A 27,675-nucleotide genomic window follows, 5' to 3' on the forward strand; every position below is an offset into this window, starting at 1 on the left:
ACAATGAGATACTACTATAAAACTATTGTAACAGCTAAAATCCAAAACACTGACAATGCCAAAATGCTGGCAGGGACGTGGAACAAGAGGAGTTCTTATTCATTGTTCATTAAGAATGCCAAAATGGTACCAGATGCTTTGTAAGACATTAAGGCACTTTCTTTTTAATTTTTTAAAATTGGTTCTTTTTAGTTATACATGACAGTAGAATCCATTTTGATATAATCATATGAGTATTCTAATTAGGATCCCATTCTTGTGGATAAATATTTGACTTTCTTCTGAAACCACCATAAAATCCTTCTGATAAATAAGTCTATAAATAAAAAAAGATGCTGTCAAAAAAGGTATGCTGATTTTGGGTTTAGAAAATATACTCATGATAGCCGGGCTGGAGATGTGGCTCAGCGGTAGCGCGCTCGCCTGGCATGCGTGCGGCCCGGGTTCGATCCCCAGCACCACATACCAACAAAGATGTTGTGTCCGCCAAGAACTAAAAAAAAATAAATATTAAAAATTCTCTCTTTCTCTCTCTCTCTCTCTCCTCTCACTCTCTCTTTAAAAAAAAAAAAAAAAGAAAAGAAAATATACTCATGATAGCCCAAGAAAACAGGCACCACAAGAATGAAGCCAATCTTAAAGATATACTCCTCATTTCTTCATTTACAAGCAAACCTAAGTATTGTGTAAGGAAAAGGATTATTTTACTATGCAATTTCCCTTCCCCGCATACTAGGCAAACTCTCTGCCTGTTTTATATAAAACAAGTGCTAATTTTTTAAAAATATTTATTTTTTAGTTGTAGTTGGACACAATACCTTTATTTATTTATTTTTATGTGGTGCTGAGGATAGAACCCAGGGCCTCACACGCACTAGGCAAGCACTCAACTGCTGAGCCACAACCCCAGCCCCACAATACCTTTATTTTATTTATTCATATGTGGTACCGAGGATAGAACACAGGGCCTTGCACGTGCTAGGTGAGTGCTAATTCTTTTTTTTAAACAATATTACAGGGAAATGGAGAGGCAAAGGCAGAAGCTTCTGAATGAACTTTAATGGCTATAGCAAGAGCACCAGCTGAGAATTTTTTAGGATGGCAGGAGTAGATCTTGTGGCAATGGGTGGCCTTGAGTTTGCAGGGAAACTGTCTGCTCTGAAATCCAGCCACTGGCCTTCTACTGGAAGAATCACATTTGGCCAACTTCATTCAGCCACAAGAAAGCATTTGGTATAATGCTCTCTCTCTCTCTTTTTTGCTATTGAAGTTTATTTAACAAAAAGTTTAATATGAAAATGTACATGACCTAATTTTCAAGTCACAGTTAAACAGGGCTTCTGGAGGGAGGACATGGATTTCTCTGCTGAACAGCTGTTATTTATACTCATTCTAAGGCTTCTAACATGATGATACTGTTTCCTCATATTATCACCATTCCAATATTGTTCTGTGTCCACTAGTTGCCATCTCCACACATTCATCTATTACAAGATTCATGAAGGAATTAAATCCCCGCAATATTCTTGGACATGTCTGCCACATTTAATTTCAACGATAACTTCTTTTTTTTTTTTTTTTTTTTTTTAGAGAATTTTTTTAATATTTATTTTTTAGTTTTTCGGCGAATACAACATCTTTGTTTGTAGGTGGTGCTGAGGATTGAACCTGGGCTGCACGCATGCCAGGCGAGCACGCTACCGCTTGAGCCACATCCCCAGCCCAACGATAACTTCTTGTCCATAATTTTTTCAGCTCAGGAGGGTGAGCTTTGCTCATATTGTCTACTCTGCAGACTCAGAGATGTTTTGAAATGGTGGTATAATTAATGCTCTTTATTCTGGCACTGGAATCAGGGCTTACAAAGCCAATGAGGTCTTCTGGGGGAAAAAATGCTAATTTTGTTTATCTAGAGAAAAATACAACAAATCAAAGAACGAACAGGAATTTTTAAAATAGCAAAAAAACTTTGTGCTTGAAAGTCAGCATAAGAGAACCACTTTGTGGTCCCCTCTTATGAAACCTGACTTCCTAAATTGTTTATTACTATTGACTGCTCATCTAGCACACAACCTACAAGGAACCAGTACAAACGCTGCAATCACTAACCTATGCTAAAAAGGTGTTTGGGTAAGACATCTGTCTCTGGCAACTGTCCAGAATTGCTCAGCACTGACAAATGGGAAACTGGTACAAATTCCCACAGATCCTTAATCATTCATTCATCCAGTATAACCAACTATTACGAACCAAGTCTTGCGTATGTTTTTGCAGTGCTGGGAACTGAACCCAATGCTCTACCACTGAACTACATCTCTAGCCCCTAAAGCAAAATAACTTAAAAAAAAAAAATCTACCTTTTTGAGAAGGAAGATAAGGACTTTAATAGTTTTAATGTACAAGGCAAAATATTCAAAGTATTCAAGAAGAGTCAGACTCCAGTCTACTCTCAGCTACCAAATTCTCGTTCTCCTGAAACAAATATTATGCTTAGCTGATTGAGAATCCTTCAAGGGATATACTAAACCTACAGTACTCAAAATGTGGTTCAAGGATCCCTGAGAGACCTGAGAATTTCTTCAAGGAGTTGAAGAGGTTAAAACAATTTTAATGACAACACTAAGACACTATTTACCCTTCTCTTTCACATTCTCTAAAGTATACAGGAGTGTTTTCCAGACTCCCATGATTGGTGACAATATCAGCAAGGGTCCATGTGAAGTGGCTATGAATGTTGGCTACCTTCTAAAATATCATACAGCTGTTGGTCCTGCACAGTCTACTAAGATAGATATTAAAGAGACTTGTTAAAAATGTAAGATGCACTCTCCTTACCAAATTCCCTTTTCATTTTAGAAAATATACTTATTTTTTCACAAAATTATGCTATTTATGTTAACATATAATGAACTTACTACTGTTACTTGAAAATCAATATTTTAAGTTTCTCAGCTTTAATTTCTAATTTGGTAAATGTCAATAGGCATCGAAAGCTCTTTGGAGTCCTTTATAGTTTATATGGATGCAAAATAGTCATAAGACAAAATAATTTGAGAACCACTAATCTAAGCACTTATAAATGTATGTCAATTGTTCATTTTTTAAACCCTGCTAAATACTAGTTACCTAATATACTGTTTTGGTAGATGTTTCTGAGAATGGTTATTTACTTATTTATTTTTATAGGGCTGGGGATCAAACCCATAGTCTTTCACACATGATGGGAAAACCCTCAACCAGTGAGCTACATCTCCAGGCCTTTAATTTTTTAAAATTTTGAGACAGGATCTCACTAAGTTGCCCAGGCTAGCCTTGAGCTTTTCAATCTTCCTGATTCAGCCTCCTGAATAGGTCATGAGAGTTTTAAATGGATGGGTGCTGAGAAGGAAACCAAGTTACTTACTTGTGGCTATGATCTGTTGTGAATTACCTGGCCATCAGTACAATACAAAGTCGGCCAGGGTGACTGGCTAGTTATTTTTCCATCTCATCTTAAATATTTAGTGGATTAATACAAGGAGTTACTCTAAGCCTTTAAAGAGCCTACAAATCAGAAAGCAATGATAATTTAGATGTAATATTTGAAGTTGAATAACAAGGTTAAACATATATCCATGATGTAAGAATAAGAGAAAAGCTATTATTAAATAGAATAACATGGTAATGGAGTAGGGTGGTTTTTTTTTTGGACAAATCCTCCCCAGACGCATAACAATGATAAACTCCAGCTAACACAGAAAACACAGGTTTATTTAAAGGCACTGGAGAGCAACCAAAGACAGGTAGAAAGTGGAGTGGGGTCAGCCCTGAGGAGTTGGGGACTGACTTTGTGAGATCTGACCGAATGCCTGTGGTACAGAGGGGCTGGATTCAGGCTGAAACCTGATTCTCTATGACTTGAGGAGACGGTACTGAATCTGGCTGTCAAAACAGCTGGAAAGTAAGGTGGGAAATCCTAACTTGATCAGAAGGTGTACAATCTATAGCCTATTACAGGAGATATACACAGCTAGAAAAGGCATGGAAAGATGCTCAACATCAGTACACATTAGAGAAATGTAACTTAAATATAATGAGGTACCCCTACAAACTTGCTAGACCAAAAGGATTGACCCCATAAGATGTTGGTAAGAAAGTAGACAAATGAAAACACTTGTACATTGTGGTGGATATGTAAACTGGTGAGACCACTTTGGCAAACAACTGGCACATTTTAAAAAACATAAATTTATCATATGTCAAGTAATTCCACTCCTTGTTATCAAACCTAAAGAAATGAAAACATAGGTCTATACAAAAATTCATACAGAAAATGTTCACAGCAGCATTATTAAAAACAACAGCCAACAAGTAGAAATAACCCCAATGACTGTCCATCAATGAATAAATAAAATCATTATAATGGAATGTTATTTAGCAATAAAAAGAATGAATTATTGATATGTACTATACCATGGATGAACTCAAAAACATTAAAGTAAAAGAAGCTAACAAAGGGGCTGGGGATGTGGCTCAAGCGGTAGCGCACTCGCCGCCTGGCATGCGTGCGACCTGGGTTAGATCCTCAGCACCACATACAAACAAAGTTGTTGTGTCCGCCGAGAACTAAAATAAATAAATATTTAAAAATTCTCTCTCATCTCTTTAAAAAAAAAAAAAAAGAGAGAAGCTAACAAAGACTATATAGTATGATTCTAACTGAATGAAATTTCCAGAAAAGGCAAATCTACAGAGACAGAAAGTAGATTAGAAGTTGTCTGATGTTGAAAATAAGAGCAGAAATTGACTGTAAGAGGGCAGAAAAGAACTTTATGGGGAATAGAAATGTTCTAAAACTGATTTATGAATAAAGGCTACAATTTTTAAAAATTTACTAAAAATCATTAAACTATTACAGGCTTATAGTAGACGAATTTTAGGAGTATGATAAATTATCCCTAAAAAATGCTGTTAAAAAAAAAAACAGAAAAAAAATGCTGGAGAAAGATGTAGGGTAAGGAAGGTAAAATGAGACTTTAAAGGTTTATCAGTCAAATGTAACATATGGACCTTATTTACATCCTTACTCAAGCAAACTTGTCAGAGAAAACATCAATTTTTGATAAATCAAGGAAATATGAACACTGAATGACTATTTGACATCAAGTGATTATTGTTTGTTTTGTTTTATTTTGTTTTCCTTGTACTAGAGATTGAACCCAGGGGTGCTCTACCACTGAGTCATACCCTTGAGTCCTTTTTACTTTTATTTTGAGGCAGGGTCTTGCTAAGCCCAGGCTGACTTTGAACTTGGGATCCTCCTGTCTCAGTCTCCCAAGCATGCAACACTGTATCCAGTACTTCAGTATAGTTTTTGAAGGTAAAATGAGACTAATCTCACTAGGCATAGAAGAATTAAAAAAAAAAAAAAAACTTGTGGAATAATAATAATAAAAGTAGTACAAAGCACATACTGCTTTGGAGAATTCTAATTTGTGCTTCTGCTCTAGATTTATCTAGGCTCATGGCTTTGCAGCAGGAGCTACTTATTCTCCAATGATCTAAACATAGACTATTGCTAGAGACATACATGCCCCCAGGCTTGTTTCTTCTGATGAAATAGAAAAAGCAATATTACAAATGTGTCTATTGGATCTACAAAGGCCATTGAAAAAGAATTGTATTAAGGCCAGTCGGTTCTCTGCCACTCAGAGCCTCAAGATAAGGGAAAGGAAGCAGATCAGATCAAGTCTTCAAACTGGCCTATTTTCTTTCTTTTAAAAACTATATTTTATTTTATTTTTTTATGTGGTGTGAGGATCAAACCTAGGGCCTCACGCATGCTAGGTGAGCATTCTACCTCCGAGCCACAACCCCAAGCTCCAAACTGGCCTACTTTCTTTTGACCCACTTTAAAAAAAAAAAAATTATACAAATCCACATAAACTCCAAATCTACAATATCTCTTGAAAAAACCATAAAATATGGTAATGTTTCCATGTGGCAAAAACTAGCTATTAGATTTTGGAACTGGTGTAGTGGTGCATGCCTATAACACCAGATGCTTGGGAGTCCGAGGCAGGAAAATCCTAAGTTCTAGGCCAGATCCAACAGCTTAGTGAGATTCAGTCTCAAAATTAAAAAAAAAAAAAAAAAAATTAAAAAAGAGTTAGAAATAGATCTCAGTGGTAAAGTATCCCTGGGTTCAACCACCCCCAGCTTAAAAATGACCTGGAGGGGCTGGGGATGTGGCTCAAGCGGTAGCACGCTCGCCTGGCATGCGTGCGGCCCGGGTTAGATCCTCAGTACCACATACAATCAAAGATGTTGTGTCCGCCGATAACTAAAAAATAAATATTAAAAAATTAAAAAAAAAAAAGACACTGGAGTTGGAGGACCCCTGTATAAAACTGATAAAGACAAACACATGTTCCCTATATTTGTTAAGCAGGTAATATTAATTTAATTGCAACAAGTGTATGTGTGTGGGTGTGTATGTGTGTTTGCGTGTGCGCGCACGCGCATGCAGGGGGAAAAGGTGCCTCTTAAAATTATTTACTTTTTTGGTGATTGCTTTATTACATGCATCTTTAATATTTTATTTATATGTCTTAAGAGCTTTTAATTGTCACTAGGCTCATAATAGTCCATGGCTCTTACTAAACAAAATTCAAGATTCATTTGCAAAAGAACCTGCCTGCTACAAAATTTAAGACAGAACTTACCTTTCTTTATTAGTTTATTCATTTTATCAAATATCTCCTATATAAACATATACTGTGCCATGTGCAACAAAGGCCAATTCCAGAATGATAAAAAACAAACTAAATATCTTCATGGGTTTCACTATAGTGCTTAACAAGGTTTCTCAACCCTGTCACTATTGACATTTCAAAGGGGAGAACTCTGTTGTAGGGAGCTGTCCTTTGTACTGTAGAATATTTAGCAGCATCTCAAACACTTAGAATCTAAAGGCCAGTTACATTCCCTATCCTGCTCTGGTTTTGACAACCACAAATATCTCCAGACACTGCCAAATGTCCCCTAGGATATGCTACAAACTGAAACAATAATATACAGCTTCATAATTATCTCTCTCTCTCTGTAAAATAGTCAAACACTAGCTAATATCATTTTTGTGTGTATGATGTTGAGGATACAAACCAGGGTCTCACACATGGTAGGCAAACACTCTACTACTGAGGATAATATCTTAAGTAAATGAAACTGTGGGCATTTAAAAAATACTATGTCAAAGCGAATTAAGACACTAAATAATGTCTCTATGAAATCAGATTTTTTTTGAAACAGACTGCATGAAACAGGAAATATGATTTTTATTTTACAACCAAATGAATCATGCAAAGCAACAGTAAGAATCAGGCAAGTCTGGGGCTGGAGTTGTGGCTCAGCAGTAAAGTGCTCGCTCGCCCAGGACGTGTGAGGCCCTGGGATCAATCCCCAGCACCACATAAAAAAAAATATAAACAAATAAGTTAAAGGTATTGTGTTCAATAAATAAATATTAAAAAAGAAAAGGAAATAGTGTTTTCTAGTGGGAAATTAAAAAAAAAAAAAAAGAATCAGGCAAGTCTGCCCAAGTCAAAAGCACAGACCAGTGCACTCTACCTACTTCCCTTCCCAGAAGCCAGCAATACTTACAATGGGGATCATCTTCCCTCTACTGTAAGATAAATCTTAAAGAGACTCAAATAATAACTATTAGCAGGGTTTTAATCTGAAGAGTTGGAAAAAGAGCTAAGAATGTCCAAGTTAATCAAAAGAGAAAAACTCAACACTATCTACTGGTACCAAAATTTGAATGTATATATATATATTTTTTCTTTTCTTAATTTTTTGTACTTGTAGATGAACAGAATGCCTTATTTATTTTTATGTGGTGCTAAGGATTGAACCCAGTGCCTAACATATGCTAGACAAAGCGCTCTGCTCCTGAGCTATAGCCACATCCCATATATATTTTATTATCTATTTGTGAATAACCACACTAAACAGCAGTAACACTCCCACAATTATTACTTTTTTTTAAAATATTTATTTATTTATTTTTAGCTCTCGGCGGACACAACATCTTTGTTGGTATGTGGTGCTGAGGATCGAACCCGGGCCGCACGCATGCCAGGCGAGCGTGCTACCGCTTGAGCCACATCCCCAGCCCCACACTCCCACAATTATTATAAGACTGATGACCAATCTCAGTAAAATGTCAACTGCTGCCAAAGGATCCAAATCAGTGGGACTTTCCAGTTCTCTAAGGAAGCAATGCAAGGTTGTCTGCAAAATGGTTCCAGAACCCAACCCATACTAGAAATTAAAAATTCAGAGTTTCAGGTCTGGAAATCCATTTATTTTTCTCAACTGTTTGGAAAGTTCATTCAATTTTTCCTTCCAAGTTTTGTTTCATGGAAGAAAAAACCATCATATCATATCTCTCTCTCTCTCTCTCTCTCTCTCTCTCTCTCTCTCACTCACTCACACACACACACACACACATTCACTTTGAATGCCTGTTTCAATTCTAAATAAACCAGAACATGTGTCAGGGAGGGTATTAAAAAAGCCTCACAAGGAACATTTTAGTTATGTTCCAAGGACAAACTGTTAGCTGAAAAGGAAAATTAACTTTACCAACTGTATGAGAAAGAAAAAAAGCTCGTGACCTTGCTGATTTAAAGGCGTTTCCAGGCATGGAATCAGACCATAGCTTTAACTCCTGGTGTAGGAACTGAACCACTCTGGCCTGAAGATGAAGTGGTGACAGTGTGCTTGACACACCTCTCTTGGAGCAGCTGCTCCCATCTGTCCACTTTCCCTCCTCCTAAAAGTTCCTGCAAGGTTGGGTTTATCCAGTTAACATGTGCTAAGTGAAAAGGCGGCACATTTCGCAGGCCACAGCTGTGAAAATAACACAACAACTACTTCAACACTTCCACAAGCACATGTGAAATCAGCCAAAGTATATTTAAATAATTGTATTCATTCTTGCTAAAGTTTACCAATATCTTTCTCTTATGGGACCTTCCTCGAATAGGAAAAAAAGCAATGCTGGGGATTGAGCCCAGGGGTATGCTAGGCAAACATTCTACCACTGAACTACATCCCCAGCCCTGATTTTGTTAAGTGGAGAAGGGGATTACATATACATCCATATACATGCTTAGGGAAAGGTCTACAACAAATCTGTATAACAGGAATACGGGAGCCATATACATAATTTATAAAATTTATAGTAGCATGTTAAATAATATGAAAGTGAAAATATATTTAATCCTTTATTTAATCCAATAAATCCAAAATGTTGCTTCAACAAAGAAATTGATATAAAATTACTGACAGCTTGCTTATTATTTTTTTTCTTACTAATTCTTCACACCTTAGTGTGGTTTTTACACTACACACCTCAAAATTCAGACTAACCTCATTTCAAGTGCTTAATAGCTACATAGGGAAAGTGACAAAGGAGGCCTAAAAAATAAACACTAAACTATTAACTTTCATTTTGTTTTCCATGCCTTTCTGGGCCATTAATTTTTTTTTTGTTTTTGATTTTTGTGGTGCTGGGGATTGAACCGAGGGCCTCGTGCATGTGAGGCAAGCACTCTACCAATTGAACTGTTTCTCCAGCCCTTCATTGTTAAAGAGTTAGGGATGTAGCTCAGTGGTAAAGCACCCCTGGGTTCAATCCCAGTACCCAAAACAAACTAAAAATTTAAACATAAAAATGACCCTTAGTTTAAAAAAAGAAGAAAGGAAAAAACTTCTTAACCTCAGGTTATGCAGATTTAATCTTAGGATATACCAAGCATAAAAAAGATACAAAGTCCATCAAAACTGAATTTTTTTTTTTTTTTTTTGCCCATATAAACACTTCAGGGGGAAAAAAAAAAAAGGCAAGACAGGGACTGACAAAAATTCACAGCATTTATATCTGACAAAGCAGTCTCAGGCCCACAATATATAAAGAACTACAAGTCAACAAGAGAATGACAACCCAATAAAAATGGATAGGACTGAGACACTGCAAAATTTTACATATAAAATTTGCAAAAGATTACATATAAATGAAAAGATGAAAAGATATATAATCATTATTAGTATTCAGAGCAATGCAAACTAAAACCACAGGAGACATTATTTTCACACTTATTAAAAACAAACAAACAAACCCTGACAACACTATACATAGACAAGGATATGGTCTAAGTGGAAATCTTAAGCATCAGAAATAGGAAAATGAAACAATATGACTATCTTGGAGATCTGTTTGGCAGTTTGTCATAACATTAAATGCACATCTACCCTGTGACCCAGCAAATCCATTCTTAAATATGTTGATTGAAAGAAGACAGGCACAAAAAGCTAAACAATATATGATTTGATTAACATTAAGTTCTGGAACAGGCAAAATTAACCTACCATAATGAAAATCCTTTTCTGGGGTGATGTCACCATGCTATACCTTACTTTAGCTTGTGGCTACATGGATGTATACAATTGTACAAACTCACAGAACTTAATGGTTCTATGTTAACTAATCTATCTCTTCTCATGAAAGTCAAATGCTAGGGGAATCAAAAAAGTAGTACTTCAGAGATGCTACTTGATACATGACAAACAGATTAAAACTGAGAAACTAATGCAGTTTGAAGGAGAATTATCATTAAAATGCTCTTCATCATTTTAATACTATATTGATGTGAGTTCACACATCTCTGTATTTTTGATATAGTTTATCATTTATAAATAAGACAAAGAAATACTATAATTAAGATGATATATCCTTATCTCTTTGAAACCTTGTTTTTTGTTTTTTTAAAGTAACTCAACCTTTTCTTCAGTATTTCTAATGAACATCTATAATAACAAGGCTACCAGGTCAAGTAACCAGAAAAGGGGGAAAAAAAAAGATATGGTGGCAAAGAGAAGAAACTAAGTAGGAGAGAAGATTAAAAAAAAAAAAAAAAAAAAAGGCTTCTTGTGTTTAAGAACAATCTAGTAAGTTTAGTTCCACAAGGGGAAAGACATGAAGCTACTATATGCTCAGAACTAAAAATCAGGGGAACCACTGAAAAAGGTCAACATTTTATACCTCCTCCTCCCTAGCCAGTAAAAGTCACAGAAAATCACTTAAAGCAACAAACAGGGAGTCACTCCAAATCATCTTAGCAATAAACAGAAAACCATGCCAAATGGCAGTAAGTTAAGCTCAAGTCCCTGTAATGTCCCTTCCATCTATTCCATCTATTCTACCAAGCAACTTTGCTAGTGGTCACCAGTTACAGCCTGAACAAATTAGTAATGGGGTATATCATACATCAAAATCCCTTAAATACATTTTAACCAATGCTGAATGGGAGAAAACAAATGAAGGGCTTTCCTGTTATCCAGAAGGCAACCCAGCAAAGTACATGAAAAGCAGAGGGAATACCATGTGTTTCCTGACTAGGAAACAGGGCTCCCGGGCAAATGGCAGGACTTCTGCATACTCCACAAGGATGTGCATTGTGAAATACACTGCTGTGGGAACAACACTTCTATGAGAGGACAAGTCAACCTGAAATAAAGGAAATAGCAGGAATTGCAAAATAGGTTCTTGTGGAATGAGTAAGAAACTTTCCACATGTCTATGCTTGAACTCTGGCATGATTAAGCTGAAATAAAATGTCATTCTAATCATATAAGAAGATATTACACAGTCTGTTTCCGGGTTTAGTTACTTCCTGAACTCAAGCTGTGGAACCCAAACCACCCTGCTGTTAAGATTATAACTGACAGTAGAATACACATAAACAAAAAAATAAGAATTAAATCTTAACAGATCCAAATTTATTCATTAGTTTTTTTAAAAAAAAATGTGGTGCTGGGAACCAAACTCAGGGCCTAGCGCATGCTAAGCACATTCTCTGCCACCTAGCTACACCCTCAGCCTTACCCATTACTTTTTTGTGTGTGGTGCTGGGGATCTGAACCCAGGGCCTTGTGCATGCGAGGCCAAGTACTCTACCAACTGAACTATATCACCAGTCCCTTATGCATTTCTTTTTAAACATAATCACCGTTAATAAAAGCTATTCATTTACTCATTCATTTAAATACTTGTAAGTTATTTACCACACACCAAGCTGGACAAACAAAGAAAAGATAAGATCTATGCCCTCAAGCTCACAGTGCAGTGGGGAAACTAGTAGTGTTTATTGTAATTACTTTACTGAACTCCCAGTTGGCTTACCTGTTAATTTGTAAAGGAATACTAGAGTTTTTAGATGTAAAACAGACCAACTGGTTAACTTAGACAGAAAAGGAATTTATTATAACATATTGGAGTAATACTGGAGTAATAAAAAGAGATACTGAAACATACAAGATAGGCCATCCCCTGGGACCACAAAACTAATGCAAACAAATTCAAAAGAGAGTCGAAATCTTAAAAGAGGATGTTCCCCCAACGATAATGTATTCAAACTAAAAAGCAATAGCAGAAAGACAACAGAAAAACTTCTAAACACTAGGAAATGAAGTTATACACTTTTAAATAATTCATGTGCCAAGACAAGTCTCAAGGGAAATTTTAAAAATATAATAGAATAAAAATAAGACTAATGTATCAAAATTTGTGAAACAGAGATGAAACAAGCAAGAAGGAAATTTATAGTACCAAATACTGTTAAAGACAAAAAGTCTCCAATCAACAATCTCAGCTCTCTCTCAAGAAACCTAGTAAAAGGAGAATAACACATAGGTCAGGTATCCCCTATCCAAAATGCCTGGGACTGGAAGTGTTCCAGATTTCAAAACAATAAAAAAACATTTTTTTAAAGAATATTTGCATAGTTTACCAGTTGAGCATCCCTCATCTAAAAATCCAAAATCTAAAATGCGTTAAAATTTGAGACATTTTGAGCACCGACGCTTTTTGGATTTTGATTTAAGGTTTTTGGATAAGGAATGCTCAACCTATGTAAGCAAAGCCAGCAAAAAGTAAGAAAATAATAATAACAGAGTAGAAGTCAGTGAAACTGAAGACAAAGACAGGAGGGGAAAATTCTCTGAAAACATAATAAAACCAACAAGAGTCTATCAGACTGACAAAAAGAGAGGACACAAATTACTAGTATCAGAAATGAAACAGGGTATCATTTACAGACATCAAAAGACAGTGAGAGAATACTTTGAAGAACTCTACTCACTAATTTGACAACCTATACAAAGCCCACAAATTACCACAACATACCCTTATGAAATAGAGAATTTGAAGAGTCTAAAACTATAAAGGAAACAGAATCTGTCGTTTAAAAACTCCCCAAAAGGAAATTTCTATATTAGTGGTTGCCAGAGATTAAGGAGGAGAATTGAGGAGAATTAAGGAGCTATAAAACTGAAACATAAGGGATCCTAGTGGAGATGAAAATGTTTTGTACCTTGACTGTATCAACCTCAACAGCCCAATTGTTCTATTATAAGATGGCACTTTAGGAGGAAACTGGGTCAAGGATGCAAGGGATCTCTGTTATTTTATAACTGTGTAAGTCAATAATCTCTCAAAATAAAAGTTTTTTTTTTTAAAGGTATTGGTTTACTTTAAAAATCTAGGAGGACTTAAGAATCAAGTTCAGAGGCCAAATCAATGACCTAAATCATATGCAGACCTAGGCAGCCAGCACCCTCAAGGGCCCAAGAAAATTCTCAAGTGTTCCTTCCCTCTGCCTCAGCAGCCCTGGACTCAAAGTCCTAGGCTGAGGTGTAATGTTAAAGCTGAGGACTGCGACTAAGAACTAGATACAAAGGAGCTGGGAAATCAAATATTTTGATTCATGCCTCCTGCGCCCATCAAGAGTGGCATCTATGAGGTTTCTTGAAGATTTCTAAAGGAATCAGATGCTAAACAAACAAAAAGGTTCCAATAATGATAGGTAAAGATTTTCAAGAGACATTAAAAAGAAGCCAAATAGAATTTATATAGACTGATATGGATGAAGGGAGTTTCAAGCAAGCAAATTCATGTTTTAGAGTTAAATATTCTTAGGGTTGGGGGTGTAGTTCAATGGTGAGGCATTTGCCTAGCATGCATGAAGCCCTGGTGTGATCCCCCAGCACCACCAAAAAAAAAAAAAAAAAAAAGGGAGCTGGGGTTGTGGCTCAGTGGTACATCGCTCGCTTAGCATGTGAGAGGCCCTGGGTTCGATCCTCAGCACCACATAAAAATAAATAAATAAAATAAAGGTATGTGTCCAATTATAACTTAAAAAAATCTTGGGTATTTTGTTTCTAACTAGAACAGAGAAAAACAGCAGAGGGGACAATGTAAATATAGCTCAAAAGAGAAGAAAAGCAACAAAAATTTAAGTTATAAAATATTTTAATGATGAAAATCAATAGGGCTTGGCTAAAAGAAGCTCCTCACATTGCTCAAGAAAGAAAAGTCATCAAATGTATCTCAAAAGGATATTGACTATTCCTTCCTATGTGCACAATAGAAAGATAACGTTCTCTTTAAGTCTCTTCAAATTTGTCAAATGCAACGAAAAACTTTAAAATTCTGTACTAGATGCTGGGAAACCAACCAACCAACCAAACTCCCCCCCTCCTCACACACACACCCAAAAAGAGTATCTCTACCCTTAAACAAAAGAGCTCATATTTTAGGCAAGAGAGAGATACTTAAGATAATCTAAATATCTTCCAGAAAAAGACACAGGAATGCTAGACAAAATATATTTAAAATATATAGCTAAACTCCCAAAAAAGAAAGGGAAAACCCCAGGTGCTAGACTCAAAGAAGGAACTGAAAACCGCAGTAGTACCACATGAGCTGAGGGGGGTGAGGCGGAAGGGGGGAAGACTTTTAATAACTTCCGGGCTTGGGTTTCGTTAGCCACATGAACAAAGTCTTGGCCTTGGGTTTACAAAAGGTAGGGAACTGGAACTAAAATCCTAACTAAAGTGGAAACTATGCATCCTCAATGAAAGGACAGAATGGGGAAAAATTCACCTACTAGCCCAGGGAGCAAACAAGAAAGTTTGTCTTTGGTTAGGTTGTCGCGGAGTAGGGAAAGTCTCTTTTGAAAATAGAATTGTGAGTTTATCACTCATATAGATTTGGGGTTCAAAATTATAGTACACGAATGATCCAGGAAGTCCAAACTAAGAAAACAACATAACTAGAACATCTAGATCCTTCCCTCCGACCCTTTTTCAGAGTTGGGGATTGAACCCAGGGCCCGATGCTCAAGCACTTTACCACTGAGCTACAACTCTAGGTCCTTTAACCAGGACACCTAGAAGAAACAAATTCATACCCACTTCTGAGAAATACAACTTAATCCCAGGCCTTCACACAGCTGAACTTTTGCCTGGCTTAGGCCTGCATGATACTGTAAAAAAAAAACTGACTCGAGATACCCCAATAGGAAAGCTGGCTTCATTCACCATACCAGCACTGAGAAACTTAAGTCAACTGATCTAACCTGGACAAAATGGGATGACTTTCTGAAATGCTGTAAAAAGCCTGGATTAGTTAGCCCAGGGCACAACACAGAAACATGCTGGGAAGCAGACCCGATGATGTGGATTCCATCTTAAACGAAACTTTTCCTCAAATCTTTCCTTTGAAGGTAGTCACTCCATACAAGCAACCAAGATAAGAGTGATTTGTACTTGGTACTCCTTGGATCTTACCAGATCTCACTTTGGGTCCAAACAAGTCATGTCATGCACTATCTGGCTGTGGAGAAAACTCCTCCTTTGGCTTCCACCTCCCATAACATGCCATCACTCAAGCAGCTGGACCTAAAGAATCTCAACTCAAAGCAGAAATCAATGCAAAACATGGGCTTTTCCTGCTCACCCTCAAAGTAGCAACCACTGACAATGTACAACATTCAAATTCAAGCAAGCTAATTATCAAAAGGCTGTGACTTTTTTATAATGATCTTAAACATCCAGATTATTAAGTCTAAATACGTATGTTTGCCTAGGCTGCAATTTTCTTAGTGATATGGAAATACTAGCCTAGTTTTAAATTATTTCAGCTGAATTTTATCATAGGTTCACTTGAATAACAACTTTGGCAAGAATCCAGGACTAAGTGACCGAATATAGTAAGTGACAGATTTCAGACCAGTCTGATTTTCAATCCCTAACCAAAATAATTAGAACACAGCTGCTCAGCCTCTCTTATAAGAAACATTCTCCAATCAAAACAGAAATATTTATTTAATATGAATCTTTCTGTATAATCATATATAATCATAGCCATCCACAAAATGGTATTAAGATTCCTTTATCAGAACCTTGCCAGAATACATGAATCGCTGATAGTCATGCTTTGAATGAACATTCTTTATTCACATTAGAAATTTGGGGGATAGTGGGCTGGGGATATGGCTCAAGCGGTAGCACGCTCGGCTGGCATGCGTGCGGCCCGGGTTCGATCCTCAGCACCACATACAAACAAAGATGTTGTGTCCGCCAAAGACTAAAAAATAAATATTAAAAAATTCTCTCTCTTTCTCTAAAAAAAAAAAAGAAAGAAAGAAAGAAATTTGAGGGATAGTAACTTTCAACACAAAGGATCAATACTATACAGTACCTAAAGTGGCTCATAATTTCTCTTAGTGTTCATAAGATACAGATTATTTTTTAAAACCTGAACTTAAATTGAGAAATACTTTGATGATTTGATATAGCTACAATACCCAAATATAATGTATTCATTCTGTAAACACTTAACAAATGCACAAAAATGTAGCATTAGTTTAATTTTTGAAATAAAAGTCTATTTTCAGTGGAGGTTTTCAACGGAGTGGAAATTGTAAGGCACAACTCAGATAAGCATGTTAAGAGGTTTTGGTTGATATAGTGATTATAGAGAATATCCTGATGGATGCTGGTGATGGTATTGGAAATAGGCACTCTCATGTAATATGGGTAAATCGGTATTACTTTTGGTTATCTAATGGCCTAGCAATCTCCCTTCTAAGACTGCCACCAGAAATGACAGAATGAGAACATAAAAATATATGATCAAGGATTATTACAGAATTATTCTTTTTTTTTTAAGAGTGAGAGAGAGAGAGAGAGAGAGAGAAAGAGGATTTTTAATATTTATTTTTTAGTTCTCGGCGGACACAACATCTTTGTTGGTATGTGGTGCTGAGGATCGAACCCGGGCCGCATGCATGCCAGGTGAGCGCGATACCGCTTGAGCCACATCCCTAGCCCACAGAATTATTCTTAACTGTAAAGTTTGGAAAACTAAATGTTCATCAGGAAGGGAAGGGCCACTCAAATTATGGTACATTCACAAAATGGAGTACCAGGTAAGTGTTAAAAAAGGAAACAAGATTTTTATACTAAACCTGGAAAGATATCCAAGAGTGTCTGTTAGATAAAAATATAAGTTGCAGGACTGGGGATATAGCACAATTGGCAGAGTGATTTGCACGCACAAGGCTTTGGGTTCAATCCCCAGCACCACAAAAAAAAAAAAAGTTGCAGACCAATATAGACAGACTGAGTGCATTTTTTCCTTAACTGTATGTATCAATACAATATGTTAAAATGGCACAGGGAAGGATCTGCATACAACTGATAAGCAGTTAACAAAAGCACAAAACTATTAGCCTCTGGGGCTGGGAATAAAGAATTAGGCAGGCAGAAATGAAAAAAAGAGACCTTTTTTTTTCTGAAAAAATTTAAGTGGTAAGAATATAGGTCATTTTTACTTTCTTGTATGTAATTTAAAAAGTAAACCCACAAACAACAAAAACACTTTTGCTTCTCAAGGACAAAAATGAGAGGGAAAAAATCTTTCTCTAATAAACAAACACATATGTAGGGTTGAAAACAAATTCTAATAAAAATGAAAAATTGCATAGAACAAATAAATCTCATATCAAGAAATGACCCTAATCAGAAAACAAAAACATACCACACTCATACATCTGTCTTAGAAATGTTTCAGGTTTCTGAGAGCTATCTTTTCAGGGAGAACTCTGCCCTCTAGTGCACACTAAAAGGCAAAGTCCATGAAGAAGTAACTACCAACAAATAAATGTTACAAAGTTAATTAGAATTTTCTCTTCATTCCCAGAGCATCACAACTCTCCTTAAATGAGGGTCTTCACATTCTTATTCCTAAATAACTGTCTATTATTATACTGGATAAACACTTTGACTCTTCTCTTCTACACACCCAAGAAGCACCAAAAGTGCTTAAATGACTCATTTTTTTACACCAAGAGAAATCCAGAATGGTCAAAAGTGTAAGAAAATATAGAGAATTAGTTTTACAAGTTTAAAATACAGATAAACATCTCACTCTTAAAACCATGTTTTTTTTTCTTTTTGAAACTTGTTGGGACTATAATTCAAGAATAAGAATAAAGGAAAAAGGCTGCCATGTGTAATAAAGTTCATTTCCTTATAAGATTTTCCTTCTAAGAACACTAGAATTTGTTCAACTGTGGACGACTCTGAAAACCATTAGTGACACTTCCTAGATTCATTGTATTTGCTGTAGGTATCCAATCTGAATTGTCAAACATTACCCCATCCTGGTAACTACAAATGAAAAAGTTTTTGCTTTGAAAGCTTTCCTATGTTTGGTATCTCACTTAAATGCTCACTCTGGTAGAGACTTCAGTTCCTGATCCAAATGTTAAGTATCAACCCCTCTGCCCCATTTTCAAAAGAATATCACTAGTCTCCCCGTTCATACATCTCTCAATACTAGCTTGGCTGGAACAATATGTCTGAATCAAGAAGGTAAATAAAATCACCATTAACAGATTCAAAATATTCAAAACTATTTATCTTTAAAGAATTATTTTCTTTATTTAATTTCAAATCTATTTTCTACATATTTGCAACAAAACTTATGAAGGTATGTTTTAGTCTAATTCAATTTAATTTCTGGAGGGTGCTGGGGATTGAACCAAGGACCTTGTGCATGCTAAGCAAAAAAAAAAAAAAAAAAAGCTAAGACCAAATGGAGTATTAGCACTCACTGAAGAACATGGGCATTCTTGCTCCAACACAGTTCACCATTCTACAGCTGAAAGGTAAGACAACAGCAGTAGTATTACCTGGGTTGCAAAACCATTCACTTCACTACCACTAGTCTCTAAATAGGATTTTTCTTTTTTGAGGCACCAAAAAAAAAAAAAAAAGTTTAGGGGTGCTCTGCCACTGAACTACATTCCCAATCCCTTTTATTTTTCATTTTTAGATTGGGTCTGGCTAAGTTACCCAGACTGGTCTCAAACTTGCAGTCCTCCTGCCTCAGCCTCCCCAGAGCTGGGATTACCCATATGTGCCACCACCATACTGGGCTGAAGCATCCTTTTAAAAGCTATCTCTAGTTTGTCATATCCTGGAACAAGTGGCTGCCAGAAGAAATACACTTAACCCAAGTTGGGCCAGGCATCTCTTATTTGACTCCCCTAGAACAACCCTCACATAAGCTGCCCACAGTATATGATTCAATCCCTGCAGGAGTTGGCCATCATATGGGAAGAGCAACAGTCATTATTCCCCCGGTGCCGGATCACATCTTGTCCACAGCTTTACTGTTGTTAACAGATATCAACATACAAACACACTGAGAACTCACCTTAGAAATGTTCCAGTCCTTCAATTTTTTAAAAAATATTTTTTTAGATGCTGACGGATCTTTATTTTATTCATTTATTTATATGCAGTGCTGAGAATCGAACCCAGGGCCTCACACATGCTAGGCAAGTGCTCTACCACTGAGAGCCACAACTCCAGCCCCCAGTCCTTCAATTTTATGAAGCAGAAATCATATGGAAATACAGTACAGAAAACTTGGGTTTAACCATAATTAAAGGAAAAAAGACTTATAAAGGAATTACACACTAGCCTTCAAAGTCTCCCTCATTAGTTATAAAGTTGGGAGATTCTTTTAACAAACAAACAGGACCAAACAGGATCAAACAGGAGGGCAAGAAAGAGCAGTTGCATGGAAAGGGCTCAGGCTTTGTTCTCAAATGGATCTGGGCTAGAGTTCTGGCTCCAGTAATAATCAACTCTGTAATCCCAACAAGTTAAGTGTTCCTTTAAGTCTCTCTAAGCCTCAGTGTCCTGATTTGTGAAATGGGCACGAAGTTCAACTGTGGACGCAGTAAGAGGTAGCACCTACCTCTTAAGTGTTTATGTTGACTAAATGAATTAATGCAGGGAAAACACTTAGCACCATGCCTTAAATGTGACTCAGCAGTTAACAAATAGGAAGTATTTATTCTTTTTAAAAGGATGATGAAATTCTTTTAATTCTAGAAAGCAAATTGTTTCCAAAGGGAAACTCACATGGGCATTCAAGGGAAACATGTCACTCTAAACTTGGGAGAAACAGCTTCCTGTAAGAGCTAAGGAGTGACACTGCCAATTAAGGACAAAGAAAGGCTGAACTCAAGGTATTCTGCATCAACCCATTTTTGCAGTAGAAAAGAAAGACAGTAGCAAAACTTCTCATCTCTCAAAAAAACCCATAAGTCCAGACATTTAAAAATCAATATACTGACCAAATAAAAACATATACAGATCCAGTGATTTAGGAGACTGAGGCATGAGGATCTCAAGCTCGAGACCAGATTGGGCAACTTAATGAGACCTTGTGTCAATATAAATAAGAAAAGAGTTGAGAATGTAGTTCTGAAGTATAGTACCCCAGGGTTCAATCCCCAGTACAAAAAAATAAATAAATCAACAAACAAACGACCCCCCTTCCCCCCCAAAAAAAACAGGAGAGACAGATCTGGCTCATGAACTGTCAGTTTTTTGAATTACAGCCCTGAAGCTGAAGGAAAAGCGGTTATGTAAAGCTGGCATTTGGGAAAGGAAAAGTATTCTATACCCAAACTACGTTAGCAATGCAGGACATTTAACATCTCTTGCATCATATGACCTCACATCCACTAAGTACCAGTGGCTTCCTTGAGTCATTATGACCAAAAAAAAAAAAAAAACAAAAATCTTACCACACATTTCTGAACACATCCTATTGGCAGCACCATATCCGCTACAAATAACGAAGTTTAATTCAAAATTCAGTGGGAAGATCAAGAATATCTATTTACAAACAGTAATAAAATTAGGACAGGGCCAGCTGTGAGTCAACTAAACTAAAATCCAGAAATGTCATCAACTAGGAAATCTCACAGAGTAGAAAGCTTGAAGCTGATTTTGGAAACAAACCAAAAGACTTAATTCCCTCTTATTACTTCCAGAATTAACTTGGACGGAGAAAACTGCTTTTTTTCTCTTCCCTCATCATTGTTTTACAGCATTACTGGATTTTATAGTTTTTTCATTGGTCTCTTTATCTGACAGCTGGAGCTTACATATAAAGCTATGTGCTTCAGAGATGTGACAAGGGAAGAAGTTGAGGCACAAAATGCACCTTACTCCTAAGCTGCGCTCCTGAACTTTCCCTTATGGCTCGTTCTCCTACTCGAGAGGCTGTCCAAGTTACCACATAAGCCAGCAATTCCACTCCTACCTAGTTACATACTCAAGATAACCACATAAAAATTTGTACACAACAGTTCACAGAAACATTTGTTCATAACAGCCCCAAACTAGAAACCACACTATCTATGTCCACCAACTAGTGAAAGGATAAATTAAACATGGTACAGTCATATCATGAAAGATTATTCATTCTACTGTATGAATAAAAAAAGACATAAAAAAGAATGAAGCAGAGATAAATGTTACAAGATGGATGGACCCTGAAAGCATATGCTAAGTCAAAGAGCCAGACACCAAAGGACAAATATGACAGGATTCCAACCATATGAAAAGTCCAAATAAGCAAATCTAGACACAGAAAGTAGATTAGTGATTGACTGGGAGTGGTGAGAGTGTGGAGGTGGGGATGGGGACAGGGATAGGGCTGAAGAGTGACTTCTTCTAAGAGGTTCAGGGTTTCTTTTGGGGGTGATAAAAATGATCATGGCTGCATAGCACTATGAATGTGCAACCCTGTGGATATGCCATGGGTATTAATTAAATGGGTGAATTATGCAATATATGAATTATATCGCAATAAAGCAGTTTTTAAGAAAAAAGAGTACAACCCATTATAAAGTATTAAACTGACATCATTTCTTCCCTTAAAGAAAATCACTTCTAAATTTTAAAAAAATATCATAGGTCATGTTTGCTGAAAAATTTGCCTTCGTCTAATTCTTTCTCTCTCTCCTTTTGGGAGGAGAAAGGACTGGAGATTAAACTGAGGGGCACTTAACCATTGAACCACATACCAAGCCAGCCCTTTTTATTTGAGATAGGGTCTCATTAAGCTGTTAGAGCATCTCACCAGCTGCTGAGGCTGCCTTTGAACTCTCAATCCTCCTGCCCGCAGCCTCCTAAATTGCTGGGATTACAGGTGTGAGGCCCCGTGCTCAGCTGCTCTAATTACCTTAACTATTACAATATTTAGCAATAAGCCCTCACTCATAACAGTTACTCTTTTGAAACAAGCGGGATTTCCTTTTGGAATGGCCATTCTCTTGCATCATATGACCTCACATGCAGATCTATTCCCCAGGTACATGGGCTCATGCCAACTGATCATGAGTCTCACAAAAGGATCAAACCAGGAAATGATGTCAGATTCAAAGGTAGCTCTTTTTGTTGTTGTTAATATAAATGTACTTGCTGTTGAATAATCTAGAGCCCCCTCTTCCCTTTTTAGCAAAAATTAGGTCCTGTTTTAAAAAACACACTCCCAACAACATGACAGCAATCCTTCAAAGGTTAGAGGCCCTTGGGCTGAAGATATGGTTCAGTGGTAGAGCCCTTGCATAGCATGCAAGCATTCTGGGTTTGATCCCCAGTAATGCAATCAACCAATCAAATCACCATAGGCTAGATATCTGATTGTTTCATCATGATAACAAGAGATTCTAATTGAACATTAGAAACATTTCTTCTCAACATTGTGTCTGATTTTTATTACTTTATGTGAAATGGTTAATGTTCTGTATCAAAAGACAATATACTGAGATATTTTGAAACTTGAAACCATGAGTATGAGCTGGAGTTGTGGCTCAGTGGTAGAGTGTTCACCTAGCAAGCATGGGGCACATAAAATTAAAATAAAAATTGTGTCCACCTAAAACTAAAAACAACAAAACAAAACAAACACCACAAGTAAAATTTATGTTGACTCACTCAAGGGGAGTGAGAGAGATCAGTCAACTGCTCAGACAGAAGACTGTTGCACAAAGCAAAGGTTCTGGGACTGGGCAAATACACTAAAAACTGGCCAACTACTGGGTCAGGCCTGGGTCTTTTTTGGGGGATGGGGGTATACCAGGGACTGGACTTGGGGGTACTCAACCACTCAACCACATCCCCAGCCCTATTTTGTATTTTATTTAGAGACAGAGTCTCACTGAGTTGCTCAGTCATCTTGCTTTTGTTGAGGTTGGTTTTAAACTTGTGATCCTCCTATCTCAGCCTCTGGAACCACTGGGATTACTGGTGTGTGTCACTGCGCCCAGCTAGTATGGGTCTTGATCATAAGTATAGCACTATGAAGAATTCTATCCACCACTGGGACAAACATTGCTTAAACTGACACCACCCATAAGGTTGTTTGAAATTCAACAGTAAGGCATTTTTCTTTGCTCAAGAAACCAAGATGACAAGAGAAAACCACATGTGAAAATAGTAGGTTTTACTACTCTAGGTCATTCCCAATCTATAAGGAGGAGGCTAAACAGCAGGCCCTCAATGCCTGGGGAGCAAACCCAGGCCTCTGGCATGCCAGGCAAGTGCTCTACCAGCAAGCCACACCCTCAGTCAATTCCTACAGTTAGGATTATAAAATGTGAAGACTAACAGGATAAGTAATAAATGCCAGGTTGAAAGAAAATGTAGCAATGAGGGACTGAAGCCTGGTCAAGCAGTTACTAGTACATGCTGGGAGAAGCTGAATGCAGGTAGTGAACAGAAGAGGTAGTAAAAAGGACTGAAGGTGTGGGGGAAGAGGTGATAGCGGGCTTGGGATGACAAGACCATGGGAATTTAGACACACCAAGTAAGCACTGTGCTTTCTATCACCAAACACAGACAGTATACTTCTTGTAGTCTGATTCCGGCCTCTAATTAAAAGACAGTTTACTCCATTCTCAAAGCATAAACTTTGGCTTTTTATAGTCTAAGCAGTGTGCTATTTTAAACATGTGGAGGAAATGCATTTCCAGTTACAAACATTTGTTCCTCTGAATCTGTTCTTATTTGCTAGCAAAAGATGTGGGACAGGATGTTTTACTCTTCTGCTTTGGCCTTCCTGTATTGCTTAAATCTGTTTAGAGAAAAGGAAAATAAACAATGTGTTTCTGTTGTGTAATTTCTATAAAGTAAAGCAGCTCCCAAAGTGAAAATGTCAATGGAAAAATATTTTACTACATGAAGAAATATATATATTTAAATTTATTTTTTATTGATTTATTTTTTTGGTACCAGGAATTGAACCCAGGAGTGCTTAACCACTGAGCTACATCCCAGCCCTTTTTATTTTTTATTTCTTGCTAGGTTGCTTAGGGCCTCACTAAGTTGCTGAGGCTGGCTTTGAATCCTGAGCTGCTGGGATTACAGGCATGCACCACTGCACCAAGCATTTATTTCTTTTAATATATTAGATTACGCCAGTAGATTCTTCCCTGAAAACACCTCCCCATGCTCTGCATGTTAAGTCTGCAGAAGATCCCAATGTTTGCACTGACAAAATGAGTCCATTCGACACCCCAGAGCAAGTGAATTCTCTTGGCAGTGTCTCTTTACAAGCATAATTGCAATCATAAAAGCTTTTCAAAATGCATTTCAGAAAAATGAGCAGGCCAATCTTGAAGGTCATTCTGGATTTATCAGAAATTCAAGACACACTGTATCATAATTAAATGTATCCCCATTTTCATGCACAACTCTGAGGACTTTTAATCAGGCATTTGGTAGACATATCCTTATAATCCATAATGTTCCATTATAGCTTTCAAAGAAATTGATTTTGGTCAAACTTCAGTTTACCTTCTTTATAAAGGAGTCAGCAGTTCCTTCATCTACTAAAAAATATTTCCCTGGAATAGCTCCCTGGAACAGTTCCTGGTATAATTATCAGATTCCCTCTATGCCCATTCCCTTGTCCTCTCTGCCCCGGAAACTTGCCCTGTAGAAACAATTTTCCTTAATCAAACTATAGCCAGACTCCTCTCACTCCTATTCTCAACTAAGCCTAGATGTTGACTCCTGTCCTTGCTGGGCATGCCCAGTTTTAGAAGGAGTCCTGCTAAGTCAGTTTAGAGAGAATCCCCTACATTTATAATTCAATCACCGTACCTGCCTTTAGCAAGAATCCCTCTACCCTCTTAGTACTTTTCCACCCAGTGGCTCTCCTTTCTATCTTTGTACATAACAGAATTGAGCTCTTTTAATCTTGATACCTATCAAAACAAGTCCTCAATCAAGTCTTCCTGACTATTTTAATAAGTGTCAGAGTAATTTTTCCTCTAACAACCTGCAATGGGCAATGAAATACCCTGGCAAGAGATAGGAGGGAGAGAAGAAATGGATATCTGAACATATGTTCCCTTTCCTTTTCCCTGGGAGAGTCCATGGCCCAGCTGAAGATCTCAGCTCCTGTGGGGTAAGCCCATTCCACATAATCTTGTCTTCCACTGCCAATGACTGTTCCCTTCTCTTGCCCCTTTGGGCCTACAGATCCAATGGAGTCTCATTATTACTAGCCCCAGGGATACCACACTATTTCTGTCCCTGTGGTTTTTCCATTACTTTTCGAGTTATTAAGCTCTCCTAAAAGTATCGGAATTTGAGGATACCATCTGTTTCCTGCTGGGTCTCCCTGATACAGATATCATCTCAGCAGATTTCTTATTTTAGAAAGGCAGCAAGAACACAGGAACAGAGAGAGAGAGAGATTTTCATGTGAGCAACCCAGAAGTTTACCCAAGCTGACTGTCAAGCTGCCATTTCTCTCTCCCCTAGCTGTCTCCATACTCTGCAGAGTACTTTCTGAAATATATACTTTCCATGTAGAATTTTGCATCAATAGGGATTATTGTAAGAGATATGATGGAAGGTAGAAGTGAAAACCGTGCTAGCTGAAACTATGCTAGAAACACAATGTAAAAGAATTTGTCTTTTTTTATCTGGATCTGGTAGTTATATCCTAAGGTCACTTTCATAACAATACTTTTAAATCCAAGAAAACCTGTTTAATAACAGCAGATGTAAGTCTGGCAACCTATGTAAAAGCTGCTGAAGGCTAATTCCATATGTAGCCTAGAGCAATATGTGCCAAATTCAAGTCATAGTAGACTGCAAAATCAATTCAGTGGGTAATAACATTTTTTAAATGACACATACTAAACAGAAAATCAAAGTGAATCATATGTAATAAGTGTAAATATTATTTCAGTAAGTACACAGCAGTGTACATCTGTAGTCCTCGATACTCGGGAGGCTGAGGTAGGAGGATGGCTTAAGTGTAAGAGTTTGTCGTTGTTTTTTTGTGTGCTGCATAGAACCCAGGGCCTTGTGCATGTGAAGCAAGGACTCTACAACTGAGGTGCACCCCCAGCTACAGTCCAAGAGTTTGAGGCCAGCCTAGGCAATATATCAAGACCTTATTATTTTTTTTAAAAAAAAGGGGTGCTAGGGATGTAGCTCAGTGGCAGACTGCTTGCCTAGCATGTGTGAGGTGCTGGGTTCAATTCCCAATACTGAAAAACAAAATCATCTCACCAAATTTTTATTCCCGTTTTTTACAAATCTATTTTTATGAGTTTAAAAGCACATAATGTAGAATGTATTCCTTACTATGGATGGCAGTCTTTTGACTTTTTAGTCTGAGGTTCTCTCTCCCTTTGGAGATAGCCTACATTCTCCCTTGAATAGGTAAGCAATCCTAAATAAACTTATCTATGCCTTTGGTGGGTGGGTGCTGAAATTCTTTTATTTTTGTATGACAAGAATGCAGCTGGTCCTAAGTCAAGTTACCCTTCTCTCTGGGAACTCCCTGGACTGTTCTTCAGAAATCTCTCTGGTGACAATACTACCTGAAAGCTACTGGTCTGAAGAGAACCCCCTCAGACAATACAATGAATAAAAGGCTAAAAACACACTTCATCAGCCTACAGATTCCTATTTGCTTTTTATCTCAACCCCCACTAAAAACTGTTTATCTCTGTCACCCAGGAGAAGCACATCAATAACTAAAATAAATATTTTATAGAATAAAATATAGCAATATTTTAACTAATAAATGCAGATCACAGATTGAAGGCATGCTGACCCAGGGAACATTAACAGGGCCAGGTCTGGAGAATTCTTCACATTTCCATTAAGTTCTGCTCTTCTATAGAGACGTTCATCTGCTTTGAGTCAATTTTACTGTGGTAGCAAGCAGTCAAATCCTTTTCCTTCTGAGATTTCTTTGAACACCATTGATTTCTGCTACCTGGGAGCTCCAGTACACAACAATTAGGTAAGGAAATAAAGATTGGTGCAAGGCAATGTAGCAGAGTGGAAGGAGCTCCCTCCACATTGCCCCACCTTAATCACCAAGGAACATGCTGATCATTGTACTCCCAAGTACCTACAGCTCATGGCCAGAGGACTGAGCGC

At 37.2% G+C, this 27,675-nt stretch overlaps 1 protein-coding gene and 1 pseudogene across 2 annotated transcripts in view; both read right to left on the reverse strand.

Annotated features, from left to right (window-relative positions):
- Positions 1 to 27,675, reverse strand: part of Cfdp1 (craniofacial development protein 1) — a 113,081-nt gene that overhangs the window by 53,223 nt on the left and 32,183 nt on the right. The gene's annotated exons all lie outside the window — the stretch shown is intronic.
- Positions 1,388 to 2,687, reverse strand: LOC113190138 (small nuclear ribonucleoprotein G pseudogene; annotated as a pseudogene).

The sequence above is a fragment of the Urocitellus parryii genome, chromosome 15 (assembly GCF_045843805.1).
Source record: "Urocitellus parryii isolate mUroPar1 chromosome 15, mUroPar1.hap1, whole genome shotgun sequence".
Taxonomy (NCBI): domain Eukaryota; kingdom Metazoa; phylum Chordata; class Mammalia; order Rodentia; family Sciuridae; genus Urocitellus; species Urocitellus parryii.